Source organism: Polypterus senegalus, chromosome 13 (genome assembly GCF_016835505.1).
Source record: "Polypterus senegalus isolate Bchr_013 chromosome 13, ASM1683550v1, whole genome shotgun sequence".
NCBI classification, from domain to species: domain Eukaryota; kingdom Metazoa; phylum Chordata; class Cladistia; order Polypteriformes; family Polypteridae; genus Polypterus; species Polypterus senegalus.
Window position 1 is genome coordinate 83,760,765 of NC_053166.1, and position 19,017 is coordinate 83,779,781.

A 19,017-nucleotide genomic window follows, 5' to 3' on the forward strand; every position below is an offset into this window, starting at 1 on the left:
CTAAATCCTTCTCATAAGGTGTACTTTCATTTTTTAGACCTCCCATTGTGTATTCCAACCTAAAATTTCTACTTCCTACATGTAATAATTTACATTTACTTACATTACATTTAAACTGCCACAAAAATGCTGTTCCTCTGGAATGATTCAACAGATTCTCAATTATCTACCAATCCACCTATCTTGGTATTATCTATAAATAACCAGTTTGTTGCTTACATTCCTATCCAAATCATTCATATATACAGTACTGTATTAAGAATAGCAACAGCCCTAATACTGACCCCTCTGAAACACCACTAATAACATTAGCCAATTCTGATAAGGTTCCAAGCGCCATAACCCTCTGCTTTCTCTGTCTGATCCAATTTTGCAGCAATTTACAAACATCACCATGAACTCCCACTTCTTTTAGTTTGATGCCCATCCTCTCATGTTGCACCTTATTAAATGTTTTCTAAAAGTCCAGATAAATAATCATATTCTCCACTTTGATCATATCTGTTTGTTGCTTCCTAATGTTAGTCTTCTGTACACACGCTGACTATTCAGTAAAATTCCTGTTCCTGCCATGTCTTGCTCAATCTTATCCTTGATAATTCCTTCCATTAATTTTCCTGTTATGCTCGTTAAGCTTACTGGCTTATAGTTGCTTAGATCTGCCTGATCACCCTTTTTGTATAACGGGATAATATTGCCATTTTCAAGACCTTTGGAATTTCCCCAGTGTGCAGCGACTTCCTAAAAAATTTGCGTCAAGGGTCTACATATGTACTCGCTAAACTATTTAAGAACTTGAGGGTAAATATTTCCTGGTCCTGGAGGTTGGTTTGATTTCAGCCTATTTAATCTAAGTTAACTGGTGAGAACGTGAGTTTAGAGCAACCGCTATTTCACTCTCTGTATTTTTTAATTATCGTTTACTGTTCTTGATGTACTTCACTTTCTCCTTGACTGTTCTTTTACTTCTAAAACACTGAAAGAATATCTGTGGGTCATTTTTTGTATTATCTGCTATATTCCTCTCTTTCTTTTAGTGTCCCTAATATCCTTCCTTCATAATGGGTTCACTCATGGTCTCAATGCGCTTCACATTGGAGTGATTTATCTTATACACCTTATGCAGCTATTTTTTCCTTTGAAGCTTCTTTTTTAGCTCTTTATTAATCCACTGCAGAGTTTTTACTAGTAGTTTGTACTATTGTATTGTGGCAGTGATAGATTGGCCATCTAGCTCTGTGCAGAGTATTACTCACGTTCTGTTTTGTGCATTGTTTTTTACCCCATTTTGTGACACCCATTTCATGTCCAAACCTCCCTGGAAGGGGGTGTCTCTTTGAATTGCATTTCCTAAGATTTCATCCAATTTTATTTCCCCACAAGGGTTTTTTTAGGAGAGTTTATTCTTGTCTTCTTAGCGAGTCAAAGCTGGCTGTCAAAAAACATGGCTTGTTAAAGCCAATTGAGGCATTCCTTGTGTGATTTTGGGCTATACAAGAAATAAATTGTGTTCTTATATTGTTATTCATTAATAAATACCACGGTTTGTTTATATGTTTTGTACTTTGTCTTTAATCTAGAGTGATTGAAATAATAAGGGGGTGGCAAGTGTTGTTGCTTTTTTGCCTGCAGTGTTTAACAAGGCTATTGATGTCAATCCTCAAGAATTATAAAAACTGAGGTAAAAGCAAGACATTGTTTGCTTGGTAAATAGTATATAACCAAAAGAGTTGTGTTTAAATCTGTATTGCGATAATAACCAGTTTGTTAATTGCCATGACAGTGAATCCCTATATAGGGAATCTCATGTGGAATATTGCAGAGTGAGTGCCAATTAGCACCATTTGAGACTTTGTCTGGATAAGATAGCTACGTGTATGAGTGTGTATCTGTGTGTGCGTGAAGGGTGGGAGTAGATGAACCTGAAAAATGTACCTGGAAAGTCCCACAAACTTCACGATAATACAAAGGTCAAGTGTGGAATGTATTGGCAGGGGGAAACTGGATACTTGTTTAATAAGGCTTCCAGAAATTAATTTTCATTCATAATAATTGTGTAGTCTTTCAGATTTAAGATTATAATAATTAAATATGGCAGAAATGAAGACTGATAAAGAGCTGGGGAATAAATAAAGCAAAGCATAATTTTCCGAACAGAACTCTTCTTCAGTGTTGTGACTCAGTTTGCAGCAAATATTTACACAAAAAAATAAATAAAGAACACATTAAAAGAGATTAACACATTAAAAAAAATGAGTATGGGGCAGAAAGACAAAAACCAAGAAAAAAATTAGAGAGTCAATCATCAAAACCACCATGCGTATCAGAATGAAAGTCAGCGCAGATGGACAAAAAATCCTAACTCTAAACCTTCTTAATTGTGCATTTTATCTACCGCTCACACTAAACAAGACAAAGAGTAATTTGAAAGCTGAAAGGGGTCAATAGCACACTAAACCATATGTGTTGCTATCATAAATAGGTGGGACACAATGACATCATTTGTCACGTTACTTCCGTGTCCACAGGTGGCAAAATTGTGGTGACTACTAAAAAAAGGTGTAATGATGTCATAACAATATTTAATAATGTCAAGAGTAAAGTTACTGGGGAAAAAATCTAAAACTGGAAAGATGAAAGAAGAGAACATGAAATGACCTGTTAAAAAAACTGATATCTATCCACAATAGTCATCACATAACAGGACCTACGTAATGACTTTCACTGCTACAAGTAGCAAACAATATTTCAGACTCAATGGAAGTAAAGAAGCCAAAAAGGAGGCATGTAACACAATACAGTTGTGGCCCACCAACAAAACAGACAACAGGACTCCCCTTACAAACTCCACTTCAAACAATCCCAGATACAGTCAGCAATCCAAACCCACTAATAGTGAACAACCCATTGCACCTGTCACCCACCCCACAAAGCCTACAAGCAAAAGACCAAGTGTGTGAAACAGAACAAGTCACATCAAAATACAGAAATAAGGGGAACACCACACAAGAATGCTTATTTTGATCTCTTTTCTGATTTTGTTTAAATCTTCACACATAACTAATGAAATATACTTATGAGAAACCACTGTTTCTTTAATTTAAGGAACTTGCAAAAAGAACAAAATAACAAATATTCATCCTTTGATTTTGGAACTTGTTTATTCCAATATTATGCCAGGAGTAGCCATATTAACTGCAAGTCAGAACCCTTGCCTGGAACGGGGTGCCAGTCTACTATAGGGCATCCCCACAGTCATAAGACAAAACCAATTTATAGTCACAAGTCAGTCTAACTTTTATGTCTTTGGGATGTGAGAGAAAACCCATGCAGACATTGGTAGGATGTGCAGACTCCACACTACCAGTGTACAGTAAATAGTGGGATTTGACCCCAGTAATCTGACACAGCTGCACGAGCTGTCATACTCGATATATTTATCAACTTTTTATTCAAATTACTTCTCAGTTATGCTAAAGTATTCTTAATGGGTGACTTTCATCTGGAAATTAACACTCTCAGTAAAAGTTTACTCTCACTAATTGATTCTGTACGGTGCTTCCAAACTGGGAAAGGTCCTGCATACTCTGATTAATATACTTTGAATTTAATTATCACTCACATAATTAGCATTCAAAAATTAATTATTTATCCTTTTAATTAATCTGTTGTAGACATTATTTAATTTTTTTTCATTTACTTTGTTCTTTATGAAATCATAAGTTCAACACATCTACAACTACAATTCATATGCGAAAGAGACATTAGATGAAGCTTTCCCTCTCAAAATGAAGGTGATCTAAGTGAAAACAGGTTCATCTTGGCTAAGTGGAAATAAACATCTTATATTAGAAGCATAAATGGAGATCAACAAAACTGCAAGCCTACCAGTCAGCATATGCTAAAATGTAGTAAGGTGTATAGCTTAAAGCTGATCAAAACATTAAAGTACAGAACAATAACTAACTTGACAAATATGCCATTTCAGATTTCTTAAATTCCTCTTAATATTAGTACTAATTGCATTAGGAATGTCCTTTATAGTAAACTAGATAAAATGAGATTACAGATCAACAGCTTCTAAACTGGACAGTGCTATATCATATCATGTCACCCATCTACTCCTTATTAAATTCAAAATATTATTTTTTATCACTTTTTCAGAGTATTGCTAGTGCATTTTTGTTTCTATGAATGCCACTTTTTTATTATTCATCTTTGATAGCATAGCAGCAATCCCAGGCTCCTATTCATGTAAGTGGGTATCACCGTGCAAGAAAAAATGGTAGTGCTCTTTAATGTCTGATTGTTAATAACTGTTGTGAAAATGATCAGGCTCGACACACTTGAAAAGATTTGGGGCAGTCATCTATATGTTATCCCTGGCTGCAACTGGTTGATTTTTAACAAGAGATGTTTCTCTGTTGGAGTTCAGAATTGAATTGCTAAAGGTTTGCAAAGATGGTGGCTTTAAAGGATCAAACCAGAAGTGATGTGTAGGAGCCAGAAGTGACTTAGGGTAACCGGAAGTGGCATTCTTCTGACGTCAGTCTGTGGATCAGAACCGGAAGTTACATTCTTCTGGACGGTTGAACCAGAAGTGATGTTCTTCTGGGCACCGAGACCGGAAATGATATCATGCTGGGTGCCGGAAAGTGACGTCTTCAATGCTGAGTCAGACAGGTTTTCCTGCAGCTGGTCTGCAGAGATAAGAGAAAGTTTAGTGCTCCCCGCCACCCCTTGGCCTGGCATGGAATTACCTTCACTTGGTCAATACAACGTCCTCCTACTGACATGTGTGTGACACTGTCTACGGTTCATAGTGTCTCAGATTTTTTGAATCATTTTAGGAATGTCTGTGTCGAAGATTATTTTTCCAATGATTTAAAAAAGGAGGCAAAAGCTAGAAAAAGGACTGAGGTATGAAAAACTAAACCATGGTAAAGCAGGGTTCAAAAAACCCACCTACATTTGGATCAGGCAGAATGTGTGGAATTCTAATAATAAAGTACATTGGGATTTAACTTTATAAGCTGCAACACCACTCTCAGTAACCTTTTAAAGAGAAGTAAATATATAGATACTGTCACACACGTGCGCATGGGAGGCAGCTAAAGGGCTTGTGTAAGGGCAATTCCAAATCAGACCGAGATGTGGCAGAAGTGACTCTTTTTCTCCCAGTCCTGCAGACCATTCATGGGAGATTCTACCTGGCCCTCTTGACGTCACTTCCCGGTCTGAGCCTATAGAAGAAGACCTTGCCGGCTCTGGCCCCTATGATGTCATGTCCGGGCTCGAGCCTATGAATGAAGACCCTTATGAGCCTGACCCCTTTGACCACACTTCCTGTCTTCCCCTTTAAAAGCCTCCACCTTTTCCCTATTCCCTCAGTTCTGTGCACATCAGTGCTGTGCAACATATTCACGACTTTGCAGCCAGGATACCAATTATACGGGTGGCTGCCTCAAACCTTGCTATGGATCTGTGTGGAGTTAATGACACTACATAGGGGACTAGAACGTCTCTTACAAGATTATAGGGGCCATATAGGGGGAAAAATAGAAGAATGTTACACCATTACTAACCACAGTTGCACTTCTGCCCTCAGTTTGGAAGAACCTTTCCCTGAAGAAGATGGATGACACCGCTTTCACCCTCAAGGTAAACTGTCATTTCCAGTGTGACCAGTGGTAGAAAATCAGATCACAACAGTGAGAATCATTGGGGTGGCTACTTGGTAGCCTTGATTAATTGTGACAAAAACAAATGACAAAAGGGTGCGCAGAAGCACAACATTAAAGATGCTTATCTCAAAATCAGCTTGTGTATTGTTCTCTCTATCGTATTTCCTTGGTTCTCACTTGGGAGCTTGTTCAGACTCAAGACCTGATCATAAGTGAGATGCCACCTTCTGGGGCCATTCCTTTTTATAGTGTACTGAACAGAAGGGATAAGGCCTGCTAAGGGTGTCATGGTTGGGTTTGGGTGACTTCACTGGGTGTCTTCTTGGAGCTGTGGGGGAAAGACAAGATACCTTTAGCATTAGCATCTCCACTCCCTCTCTTCCTGGAGAGACATCGCATACCTCAGTCAAGCTCAGAAGAGGATCCCCAGTCACACATCTGTGACACCAATCATCAAGGAATAGGAGAAACTTCAAAAAGAAATTCATTGTTGTAATGTATATACCAGAAGTGCTGTGATGCACGCAGGAGAATTTAAATTTGAGTGGTTGAAAGGACTAAACACCATTGGCTGGGCAAGGGGTTTAAAAAGAGCGGTGGCTCTTTGGATTGGGAGTGATACAGGGTATGGTATGTTGGGTTCACCAATGTTGATGACACCTGTTTATCTCTTGTTTAATAAACTTTTCTTCGGGGTTTCCTATAATCTGCTAGCTGGCTACTAGTTATACTGACTCCTGGTGGAACCCAGAATTACAAACATGACAGAAAATAAGAATATATATATATATAAGAATATATCGGTGCCCGACCCGGCACAAACAGACAGGGAGGCACACATAAAAATAAAACAAATTTATTGTCTTCACCTGTGGGGCACGTCTTCCCCGTGTCCCACAGGCACAGCACAATCCCACAAAGCACAAAACAACAACAAAAGGCACACTATTCTTCTTCCACCACTCCTTCCAGGCAACCTCGTCCTCCTCCTCCCGACTCTGGCTCCTTGAGTGGTAGCTGCTGGCCCCTTTTATCAGGCACCCAGAAATGCTCCAGGTGGTTGATTGCCGTATTCTGGCTGCACTTCTGGGTGTGGTGAAAAGACTGTTCACAAGGGCTCAGGAGTCCCCGCTGCAGCATCCCTTGGCAGTGCCTGCAGGACCCAACAGGGCTGCATCAAACTCCAGTTTCTATGGAGCCCTGCGGGAAACCAAGGCTCTGCTCCAACCCAAGGGGGGCTGCCATCTAGCGTCCAGGGGGAGGTATTGCACAGTCCATGTCTGCTCCCCCTGAATATAAAGTGAAGGGGCGTTCGCCATACACTCTACCCACCTGGGACCCTAACACTTTGAAATATCCTTTTATTTTTATTATTATACTGTATATTCGCAATAGACCTACATAATTTTACAATCACTTTACACCAAATACTTCTTTTACACATTTTCTAGATTTTAACTGAACAAACTGGTAATATTTTTACAATTTAATTTGCCCACAAAAGGCACACATTTAGTAGACTCATTTTATTTCAGCAACAATACCTCAGCTCAGTATTGTTAGAAAAAAAACTCAGTTGATTGCATTCATTATTTGAAGTCAAACACCAACAAACATCCACATCCATTCAAATGCTTTGCATTTCGCATGGAGAGTTGTATTATATTATTATTTGTACATTTTAAAAGAGCAAGCATGTACAAAGACTGATTGGTAATGCAAAATAATTATCCTTTTGCCAATTTTGTGTAACACGTTGCCAACAAAAGAACAAAAAGTGTCTTCACAAAACACAATTCTTTAAGCTGCCTTATGTTTTCAGCTGTTGAAATGCTACATCTATCTGGGGACATTTTTGCACTATGAAAAGGAACAAAATGGATTTCACATAAATATACTTGCCAAAAAGCTATTTATATCTGCAGAAAAAAATAACACAATAATAAAATAAATGGATGTTTTTCCTGGTTGTTGAGGTGGCTTTTAGATTTTCAGTATTAGTATTAATGCATTTTAAATTAAGCATATAGTATAAAGTTCCTTACGAAATTACAAAATTCCCTACCATATTACGTTTTTATTTTTGTATGGCACAAAGAAAGTTTTACAATTGGTTTCAGTTATTCAAAATGTGTCAGTGATACTTAATTTTACACAACATGAGGTAAAAAAGAAAGAAAGCAGCAAAAAAAATCATGATTCAGGCAACAATGTGATCTCTGGTATCAGAAAAAACAAGTCTTGATTCAATGAAGAATATTGAATTAAAGCATTTGTGGGCAAAAAATAAAATGAAAATTTTTAAAATACTCAAGGAGAATGACATTGTCACGCATGTATGGCTGAGAACCACCTTTGGGGCTCTAAAAAAGTAAGTGATACCACCTTGGGACAAGAGGGGGCACTGGCACTAACCTATCTTTTCTCTCTCAACCACAGTTCTGGGAAGAAGTCCCAGAACCATGCCTAGCCCTGCCTACAAACACCCAGACAAGGCTCCACCCCTTATGCCCTAGATGCCATAAAAATAGGCAGTCCCTGGAAGGAGGCATTCATTCTGAACCTGAACCTCAATGAGACAGAGCTCCAGCTGTTGTGTGATTTTGGGCAGTTGAAGCCTCATCCACCTGACTACCTACAGGCAATATTTCTTTTATTTCTATTTTTGCGATTAAACAGGGCTGGCATCCCTGGTCTGTTTTCATCTGGTCACAACATTTGCTTTTAGGTATTCCTTGGGTTATCATATTATCATGTTATATATTATAATATTATCATAGTATATTATACAATTGGCAGCTTATTCCAGATGTGAATGACTGGAAAACCTCATAGCCGTGTAACCAGGACTCAACATCTGACCTAACTACTTTTTTTTTTTTTTAGATCTTACTTTATTAAAAGTCAAAAAAAAATATCATTCCATACATAGCAAGTCAAGTTTAACAAAACTGGTTTGAAACAAATGGACCCCCGTCCATTAGAAAGAGAGCTAGGTCAGCAGAGTAGCACTTTAATAATAGTAAAAATATGTAAATAAACAGATAGAATAGAAAAAGAGGAGAGAGAATCCACTTCCTCAATTTAAATGCTTATTCTAAAATGTTATTTATCAGATCCTACCAGGTTTTGAAAATGTTTTGTACAGATCTTCTATGTGATTTGATTTTTTCCAATTTCAAATAATATGTAACATCAGTTATCCACTGACTTAAAAGAGGTGAGTTATGATTCTTCCAGTTGAGCAAGATAAGTCTACGTGCCAATAGTAAAGTAACGGCAACTACAGTTTGTTTGTCCCTCTCCACTTTAAGCCCATCTAGAAGTACACCAATCACAGTTGTTGGTGAACTAGGAGGGATTGTGATTCCCTGGCTATCTGAGAGTTTTTGTCCAAACTGATGTTAATTTGGTACAGGCCCAAACACATGGCCCAGTGTGGCTGGAACTTGACTGCAACATTGCTGTGAAGTACTTAAGCAGGAGGTTTGGAAAATTCATTATCTACAGATAAAAATGCTGTGATTTTTGCCAGCTCAGCCTTCAATAATATTTGGGAAAACTAAATCTTCTAGCAATAAAACTATTAGTCAAATAGTTTCCCAGATATCAGGACATCCTCAAACCAGTTTCAACCAATCCAGGGTTGAAGTGATCTGGGGTCTTGTCCAGCAGCAATGGGATAAGAGAGAAAAATGGCTCAGGACAAGGCCCACTCACACACACAACCATGCTCACACTCACACCATGGAAATCTGGAGTCAACAAATAACCTGACTTTACTGTGCTAAAGTATGATATAAGGAGTGGGGTGATGCAGTAGAGAAATCCATCCATCTTCCAAACTCACTTATTTTATTAATTATCTTAGCAATCATTGGGTGAAAGGCAGGAGCAATACTAGGACAGGGTGATAATTTAGCAACACCAATTTACCAAACCTGCATATCTTTGGACTATAAGAAGAAAGCATTAAACCTGCAGGAAACCCACATGGACACAAGGAGAACATGGAAGTGCTACCACCGCATCAACATGCCACCCCATGAAGAAATAAAACAGAAAATGACAAAACAAGAAATGACAAAAGAAGCTAAAAGAAATCCTAAACCTGCTAATGGCGCTTTTCCACTGCATAGTACGGTTCAGTACAGCTCACCTTGGTTCGGCTCAGTTCGGCTCGGTTTGCGTTTCGACTGCAGTTTAGTGCCGCTTTAGAGTGGGCGGGATTATTCACGTGTCGTTATAGTTGCGCCGCCTCTACTGCCGTGACAGCGTGGAACTTTTACAACAACACGCAGACAACGACAACACTTTAGCTCGACGACGCGCAAGGGTAAGCATCTAAAAAAAGCACATCACTAACTTTTATCACTGTTGCAAAGCATAAAATGAACTTAGCTGTCAGTGTAACATTAAAATGCTGATTCTGTATATTACAGATCTTCCACATTTTGCAAAAAAGTCGCCGCAACAGACCATCTGTTTGGACATTTAACCGTGCTTCAGAGTGGTGGGATGTGATTGTTCCCGGTTTTACAAACACTCAGTGGCTGGAGAACTTTCGAATGTCTGAAGAAACATTCATCCACTTATGCAACAAACTGCGTCCAGCGATGGAGAGACGGGACACAAACTTCCGCGTGTGTGTACCTTTAAAGAAAAGAATAGCCAGTGACGCAGTAATGACGATTTTCTCCGGCCAATCAGTGACCAGCAGAGTTTACACGTCACGTTTTGGTAACGGTTGGGCGCTTGGAACCTCGGCTGAGGTGGTACTAAAAAAAGGATCAGGTACCCGGTACTATTCCCAGTGGAAAACCCCCCAAAAGTGAGCTGAACTGAACCGTGTCGTGCCGTACTATGCAGTGGAAAAGCGCCATAAGTTATGCCAAAATCCAGTTTTATTGCTCATTACCCTTTATAATACAATTTACCATGAAGATTTTATAAATGGGTTTACCATGTAGTTATATTTATCTTTTTATAAGCAAGTATTTTCTAATATGAAAATATGTGAAAACTCTGTTCATATTCAGTTTGCCTTACAATGAAGTAAAATCCTTTTCTGTTGTTGTCTGTTCAACAATTTAGGATCATTCTTCTCAGTACTTTACAGGATAAGTTTGGTGATTCTCAAAGTCAAAGTTATTTCTTCACAAAGATAGTACATATATCCATTTGCCATGTGAAAATGTGTTCTGAAGTCTAGATTTTTCTATAAATTTCAAAAAATATCTTGCCCGCACTGGCATTTTAGTTTGAATTCATGGGATACGAATACTGCTGTAAAACACAAGCCTTAAAACATATTGAATATATCCACTTTGAAGCAGCAAAGGTTTTGATTTAGGAAAATATGCCATTCACGTTTATGAGGCACCCTTGTAAATAACAAAGAGATTCTAAAAATAATGATTTTATCGCAGATTCTTGGAACTGTTTTTCTTAAGGTAAGAATACATTCACTTTTGACTTCTCTGCTTACAGACTCCATCACAAGTGAAGTTATGACAACCCAATTACCATCAGCAGCAAGTTAAATTCTGCTTATAATGCAATTCTATTTTTTAAATAGTTATGTTCTGCTATCTCTTGCAACATCAGACAGACGTGTGCTCATATCATGATTTTTTCCTAAGCAGCAGTTACTTTTTGCTATTTGTATTCTTTTATTTTACAAACCCTACAGAATGAGATTCACACTAAGTGGCAGTGTAGTCAAAAAGCACATAGTGGTTTCAAATAACAATCAATCCATAAATACTGTACCTGAGGAGAGCATGTAAAATGATTGCAGGCCCTGGCACTATGAGGCAGGAAAGACAGCTGAGGACTGAGGAGTGAAATGAGCTTCTAAAGGTATATAGTGACATATTATAAGTGATTGTAAGTGTGCCTTTTTCAGTTATTATTGCCTGCAGAACAGAGAGAGCAATTTACATCAAGGCAGCAACATTCAGTTTCAGTAACAATGATGACTTTACTTGGTGAATCCACATCACTAAGTTGAAAGATGCTGTGGAATGACAGCAGTTTGCACAGTCTCCTTTTAAAATTGTAGAATCTCACAACGATGATTTGTGTTTTGCATTTTTACCTTCTAAAAACAACATGGACAAGTTGTTTTGCAATACACGTTGTCACACACGTGCGAATAGGAGGACGTTGTGTGGACCAAGTAAAGGTAACTCCACGCCAGACCAGGAAAGGGCGGGGTGCATTAAACCTTCTCCTGCTATCTCTACAGACCAGCCGCGGGAAAACCTATCTGAATCAAGAATGTCACTTGCAGTTCCGGCGCCTAGAAAAACGTCACTTCTAGTTCCGTTGCCTAGAAGAACGTCACTTCCAGTTCCGGCACCTAGAAGAACGTCACTTCCAGTTCCGGCGCCCAGAAGATTGTCACTTCCGGTCCCAGCTCCCAGGCTGATGTCAGAGAAACATCACTTCCGGGCAACCCACATCACTTACAGTTAACATACATCACTTCCTGTCCATTTAAAACCGACATCTTTTCAAACCTTCACCAGTTCTGTTTTGGACTCTGCACAATCAACTACTCTCTTGATTGGAAAACCAAACCTTTGCAGCTAGGAATAATATACGGGTGGCTGCCCCAAACCTTTTTACATGTGTCGAGTCTCTTCCTTTTTACAGTGGCGTAGTCGGCAGGATGATGGCCTCCTGGAGAGAACGGAAGGCAAACCCAAACCTAGGCTCGACACACACTTATAATCCAAGAAAACATCAGATGGGTAAGTACCACTCCCGAGTTGCAGAGTGGGCGTCAGTTGGGGCGTGCTGGGGAAACCTTAAATATGCTTCGACCCATCATTCTGTAAAAGGTCCGGGTAAAAATAGCCCTGGGACCCACAGACTAGAGCCAAGTGCGTCAGGGAATGCATTGAGTGCTTATTATGGCCTCCCGGGTGTGGGGACTGCCCCTACTTATCCCACGAAGGGCAAGCCCTTTAATAAAGGTGGGAGAAACCCAGGCTGCCAGGTGAAAAACATAATGGCCTGGAAAATTAATTTAGCTAAGGCTACTAAAAAACAGGCCGTGGCTTTATGGGCTAAGGTGGTTGGTTGGTTACAACCCCATAAAAAATTCAGCCACCAAATAGCGGAGCAGGTGGCCTGCGCCTTACTCCTCAACAGCTTACCTGGAAAAATCGCCCAGCCAGCCTGGGGATATACAGATATTGTCGCGCTAGCCGGGACAATAGACCACCTCAGGGCAGAAACCGGCTTGGGAGTGTCAGAACGGGACTCGTGTGAACCCGGCATTCTTGCATCCCTAATATAGAGTCCTGCGGTTATAATGCGAAGCATGTTGGAGTGGACCCTAGGACGCTCCGGCAGGCCCTGCAAAGCAACAAAGGGGTCTGCGGGGTGATGTGGGAGGAGGCACGGTACGCTCTCGCTAATCCACTGGCCTATTTACATACGGGAGAAGTGCTAGTTAACGGAATTAAAGTAATCGCTTTATTTGATTCCGGCAGTAACATTTCCATTGTTGCTTGCCATTTGATATTACCGCAACAATGGTGTAAGAATAAGACCTGCATTACCTGTATTCACGGGGATGTTCGGTATTATCGATCCGCCAACTGCTTCATCTGTCAGGACGGCATAGTTAAAAAGTTAATGGTGGCCGTGATGGATAATCCTCCTTTTCCCGTGATACTAGGAAGAGATTGGGTCAACATAAATAGCGTTGATACAGGCACTTCTTCTCCTCGATCACTAGGTCTAGTCACGGACGCTGATTCTATGCCCTCAACTTCCTCCATGCCGTGTTTACAGTCGGCAGAGGAGCGGACTTCGGCCTCTGGTGATGACGAAGAAACACCAGGGACGTCGCAACCCGAGACGTCATCAGCAAGCGCTACGACGGCTCGGGACGAAAACCCGCCCCTTGAAGTCGAATCCGATCCTCTCTCAAGTCTGCAGTTTCAATTCAGGCAGACACCGGCTTCATTTAAAAGGGAGCAATGGAATGACGACTCCCTTAAATTTGCAAAGAATGCAGTTGTTCTAATAGACGGCCAACGCACCTCGCATCCATTGCCACAGGGTCCTCACTTTGTGCTTAATAATGATCTTTTATACCGGGTGGCAGGGCATGAGGGACAGATGAGGTCACTGTTGTTAGTACTGCGGTCCTGGTAGATTATGCTACCCGGTTTCCAGAGGCTGTTCCACTGTGCTCAGCTACTTCAAAAGCTATCGCACGGGAATTAGTTGGGGTATTTGCACATGTCGGAATCCCTAAAGAAATCCTGATGGATCAAGGGACTCCTTTCACCTCGCAGACGTTCAGGGAGACTGCCAAGCTACTTCAAATAAAACACTTAAAGACCGCGGTATATCATCCTCAAACCGATGGTCTTGTAGAGAGGTTTAATCAAACTCTCAAACAGATGTTGCGTAAGGTAGTCAATGAGGATGGAAGGAACTGGGATCAGCTCCTCCCCCTCGTCCTTTTTGCATATCGGGAAGTTCCACAAGCCTCCATGGGGTTCTCACCTTTTGAATTGCTATATGGATGACAACCCCAGGGCATATTAGACATTCTAAAAGAAGGATGGGAGAAAGAGGCCCTCTCATCAACAAATATATTAGAGTATATCGCACAGTTACGCAATAGATTTGAGAAAATTAGACCCATATTAAAAACACATACGGAGAAGGCGCAAGCAGCTCAGGCCCGATGCTATAATGGAGTACGTCTCTGCGGGAGTTCCACCCAGGAGATCGTGTCATGGTTTTAGTTCCTACCTCTCATTCCAAATTACTGGCTCATTGGCAAGGCCCTTATGAAATTAAGGAGAGGAAGGGGCTGGTCGACTATTTGGTGAAACAACCAAATCGTCGACCTAGCGAGCGGATTTATCATATCAATCTGCTGAAACCGTGGAAGGACAGGGATTCCAAACCCTCCTCCGGACAGCTCCGCTCTCTCTTCGCTCATCAATTACACCTTAATTTCGGAGATAATTTGACTCGCCAACAATGTCAGGAGCTTGAAGCAGTTATCCTGTCTGTCCCTAAGGTAGTCAGTGAAAAGCCAGGTCAGACATCCCTGGCTACACATGACATTGTGACGAAACCTGGGGTTATAGTCTGAGAACGCCCATACAGAATTCCCGAGGCAAAAAAGGCTGAAGTGGAGTTGGAAATCAGATAAATGCTGGAGCTAGGTGTAATTGAGGAAAGTTATAGTCCCTGGTCCAGTCCTATCGTTATGGTCAGTAAGCCTGATGGAAGTTGGAGGTTTTGCAATGACTTCCGTCGGCTTAACCAAATCTCCCAATTTGACGCCTATCCGATGCCGCGCGTTGATGACCTCCTCGAGCGGCTAGGACATGCCAAATTTTTGACTACTTTAGATATGACTAAGGGGTACTGGCAGGCTACCTTAACGGACTCCGCTAAGGAAAAGACAGCGTTCAGCACCCCTAGCAGTCACTGGCAGTATCGTGTCCTCCCATTTCGATTACATGGGGCACCTGCGACCTTCCAACGTCAGGTGGATAAAGTGCTCCGTCCTCATAATTCATACAGTGCTGAATACTTGGATGACATTGTCATCTATTCCAACACCTAGGAGGAACACATACTGCAGGTTGAAGCTGTATTGCGGACATAGGCAAAAGCTGGGCTTCGTATCAACCCGAAAAAATGTTACATGTCGCCATGTCACAAACATGCGAATAGGAGGACGTTGTGTGGACCAAGTAAAGGTAATTCCACGCCAGGCCAGGGGAGGGCGGGGTGCATTAAACCTTTTCCTGCTATCTCTACAGACCAGCCGCGGGAAAACCTATCTGAATCAAGAATGTCACTTGCAGTTCCGGCGCCTAGAAAAACGTCACTTCCAGTTCCGGCGCCTAGAAGAATGTCACTTCCAGTTCTGGCGCCCAGAAGATTGTCACTTTCGGTCCTGGCTACCAGTCTGATGTCAGAGAAACATCACTTCCGTTCAACCTACATCACTTCCAGTTAACATACATCACTTCCTGTCTGACCATTTAAAACCGCCATCTTTTCAAACCTTCACCAGTTCTGTTTTGGACTCTGCACAATCAACTACTCTCTTGATTGGAAAACCAAACCTTTGCAGCTAGGAATAATATACGGGTGGCTGCCCCAAACCTTTTTACGTGTGTCGAGTCACTTCCTTTTTACAACGTTCAATCTTAAGGCAAAGATATCTTTATGGCTTCAGTAAGTTTTAAGGCTTTTGTTTTCCCAGTGAATTCTAATGTAAAATGGCAGTGCAGCAGAGGTATTTTTAAAATTCGTACAAAACACTGAACTTTGGAAGACAATTTTGCGTGGCAAATGCATAATGTATGTACCACCTTTGTGAAACAATAACTGACTTATACGGATTATGGACCTTCTCCTTTAATTTTTACCTCATCATAGGCCAGGCCCACTGCCATGGGTTGCCTTTTGGGGAAAATATTAAGGCCCCTTGACTAAATTGGCCCACCCTCTTAGATTTAGATGAAAGGATTTGAAATACTTTTTCCTTCTTTTTTTGTGTCATTAAAAGTAGTTGTATTTTATCAGTGGTTAGATAAAGCACACGGATTGCTAATTTACACCAAAAGCTACACATCAGCATAACTTAAGTGATCCTCCTTTCTGTTTACGCTGACTCTGCTCTGCATTGAACTGCTATAACTGGGAATAAAAACAGCAGTTTTGTAATTTTCAAAAAAATCTTTTGCAGTTTTTGCATCAGTTATGAGGTAAAGCGCATTACTGGAAATGCAATTTGGTTTTAAGTTCATATTGTTTGTTTAACTGGTGAAGTGAGCTTTCTAATTACAACTTCAATTCCAAAAAAAGTTGGGATGCTGTGTAAAATGTAAATAAACACAGAATGTAATGATTTACATATCTCATAAACCCATATTTTATTTACAATAGAACATAGAAAACATATCAAATGTTGAACGTGAGAAATTTTACTTTTTCATAAAAAATATGACCTCATTTTGAATGGGATGGCAGAAACACATCTGAAGAAAGTTCGGATGGGGCAAAAGAAGGCTGGAAAAGTAAGGGTCACTAAAAAGAAACAGCTGGAGGAATATTTTGCAACTTAGTAGGTTAATTGGCAACATGATTAGGTATAAAAAGAGCATCTTAGGCAGGCAGAGTCGGTCAGAAGTTAAGATAGGCAGAGGTTCATCAGTCTGCAAAAAACTACAATTGGAACAATTTCAGAATAATGTTCCTCAACGTAAAGTTGTTAAAATTTTGAATAGCTAATCATCTTCAGTACATAATATTATCAAAAGATTCCAAGAATCTGGAGAAATCTCTGCATGCACAAGATAAGACTGAACATCAATATTGGATGCTCGTGATCTTTGGGCCCCCAGGCAGCTCGAATGATTCTGCCATGGAAACCACTGCATGGGCTCAGGAGCACCTCCAGAAATCATTGTCTGTGAACACAGTTTGCTGTACCTTTCCCAAATGCAGGTTAAAACTCTATCATTCAAAGAAGCCATATGTGAACATGATCCAGAAACGCTGACATCTTCTCTGGGCCAAAGCTCATTTGAAATGGATTAAGGCAAAGTAGAAAACTGTTCTTTGGTTTGAAATTTGAAAATCTTTTTGGAAATCATGGATGCAGCATCCTCCGGACTAAAGAGGGGAGGATCCATCTGGTTTGTTATCAGTGCTCAGTTCAAAAGCCTGCATCTCTGATGGTATGGGGGTGTATTAGCCTGAACATCTGGAAAGGCACCATCAATACTGAAAGTTATATACAGGTTTTAGAACAACATATGCTCCCATCCAGACAATGTCTTTTTCTGGGAAGGCCTTGCATATTTCCACAAGACAATGCTAAACTGCATACTGTATCTAATACAACAGCATGGTAGAAGAGTCCAGGTGCTGAACTGGCCTGCTTGTAGTCCAAACCTTTCACCAATTGATAACATACAAGAAAAAAGACAAGAATGAGAAAACATTACTCTCCCAAAGGAACAGCAACTGGTCTTTTCAGTTCCCAGACATTTATGGACTGTTGTTAAAAGAAGAGGGAATGCTACACAGTCATAAACATGACTTTGTCCCAACTCTTTTGAGATGTGAAATTCAAAATTACCTTATTGTTTTCTTAGAATGGTACATTTTCTCAGTTTAAACATCTGATATTTTTTATATGTTCTGCTGTGAATAAAATATGGGTTTATGAGATTTGCAAATCATTGCATTTTTTTTTTTTATTTATATTTTATGCAACGTTTTTGGATTTGCGGATGTACAATTGTGCATATTCCACATTCCTGTATAGTGCATTCATTTTCTTTTAGCAGTTAAAAATACTTTGTCCTGAGGATCTATGAATCTGTTAAGCTACTGTAGATATACCTGTATGTTGAGGTAAGTCAAAGATAAACCCATATTAACATTTTCCTGGAGCAGAGGTCATTAAATAATGAAATATCAATTAATGAAATCAACATCTGACTGACTTTTTTATACCAAATTTTAGCAGCACTAAATTAATATATATTCTTATATATACTATGTAGTTGAACATCACCTTCCCATCAAAGTTTAGTATTGGAATTTTTCAAATTAAGCAAGTGGTGAAAGTAGTGTGATATAGGTGTGTTAAAACTGATTTTCCATATCCCACTTTTATTCAATGTGGTATTATTGTAAATATTGCTGCTAATGCTTTAGGAATTATTTTAAATCCACAGCCATCTGAAAGATATGCAAGCATTTTTGTTCAAAATGGTTTAAGTATATGGCATTTCCAGCACATCTGATCTAGTAATGCAAGTACAGTACTTGGTTATATTACTCACATGTTGGACGTGTCCCTTGTACATCCTAGACTTGATACATGCGAATGATGAACAATATTAACTGATTTATGGTGTACTTGGCACATATTGATAGAGAGTGTATTTTATGAATGGCTGAATCTCATTAATTTTCTGAAATTTTAATCGAGACATCCATTTCAATCATTCATTAAAATCAGCTTTGTTAAACATTGCTAACAATAATGGTTCTGTCTTGTATTTTTCTGTCATGTGTAGATGTCTATGTGCATTTATTTTTCATAATGAATCTAGGACAGACTTATATGCCAGCAGGTTGTCCATAAATGTTGCTTATAATATTTATTTATTTTTTATTTATTTTATGTCTGCCTAGAATTAAGTTAAAAATAGTGAAGTCATCATTTTCTTTATTGACCAAGAAAGGTGGGTTGGAAACTACACAGTCACATATTCACATTTCCCCAGACATTCTGGAGCAATTACTTTAAACTTTG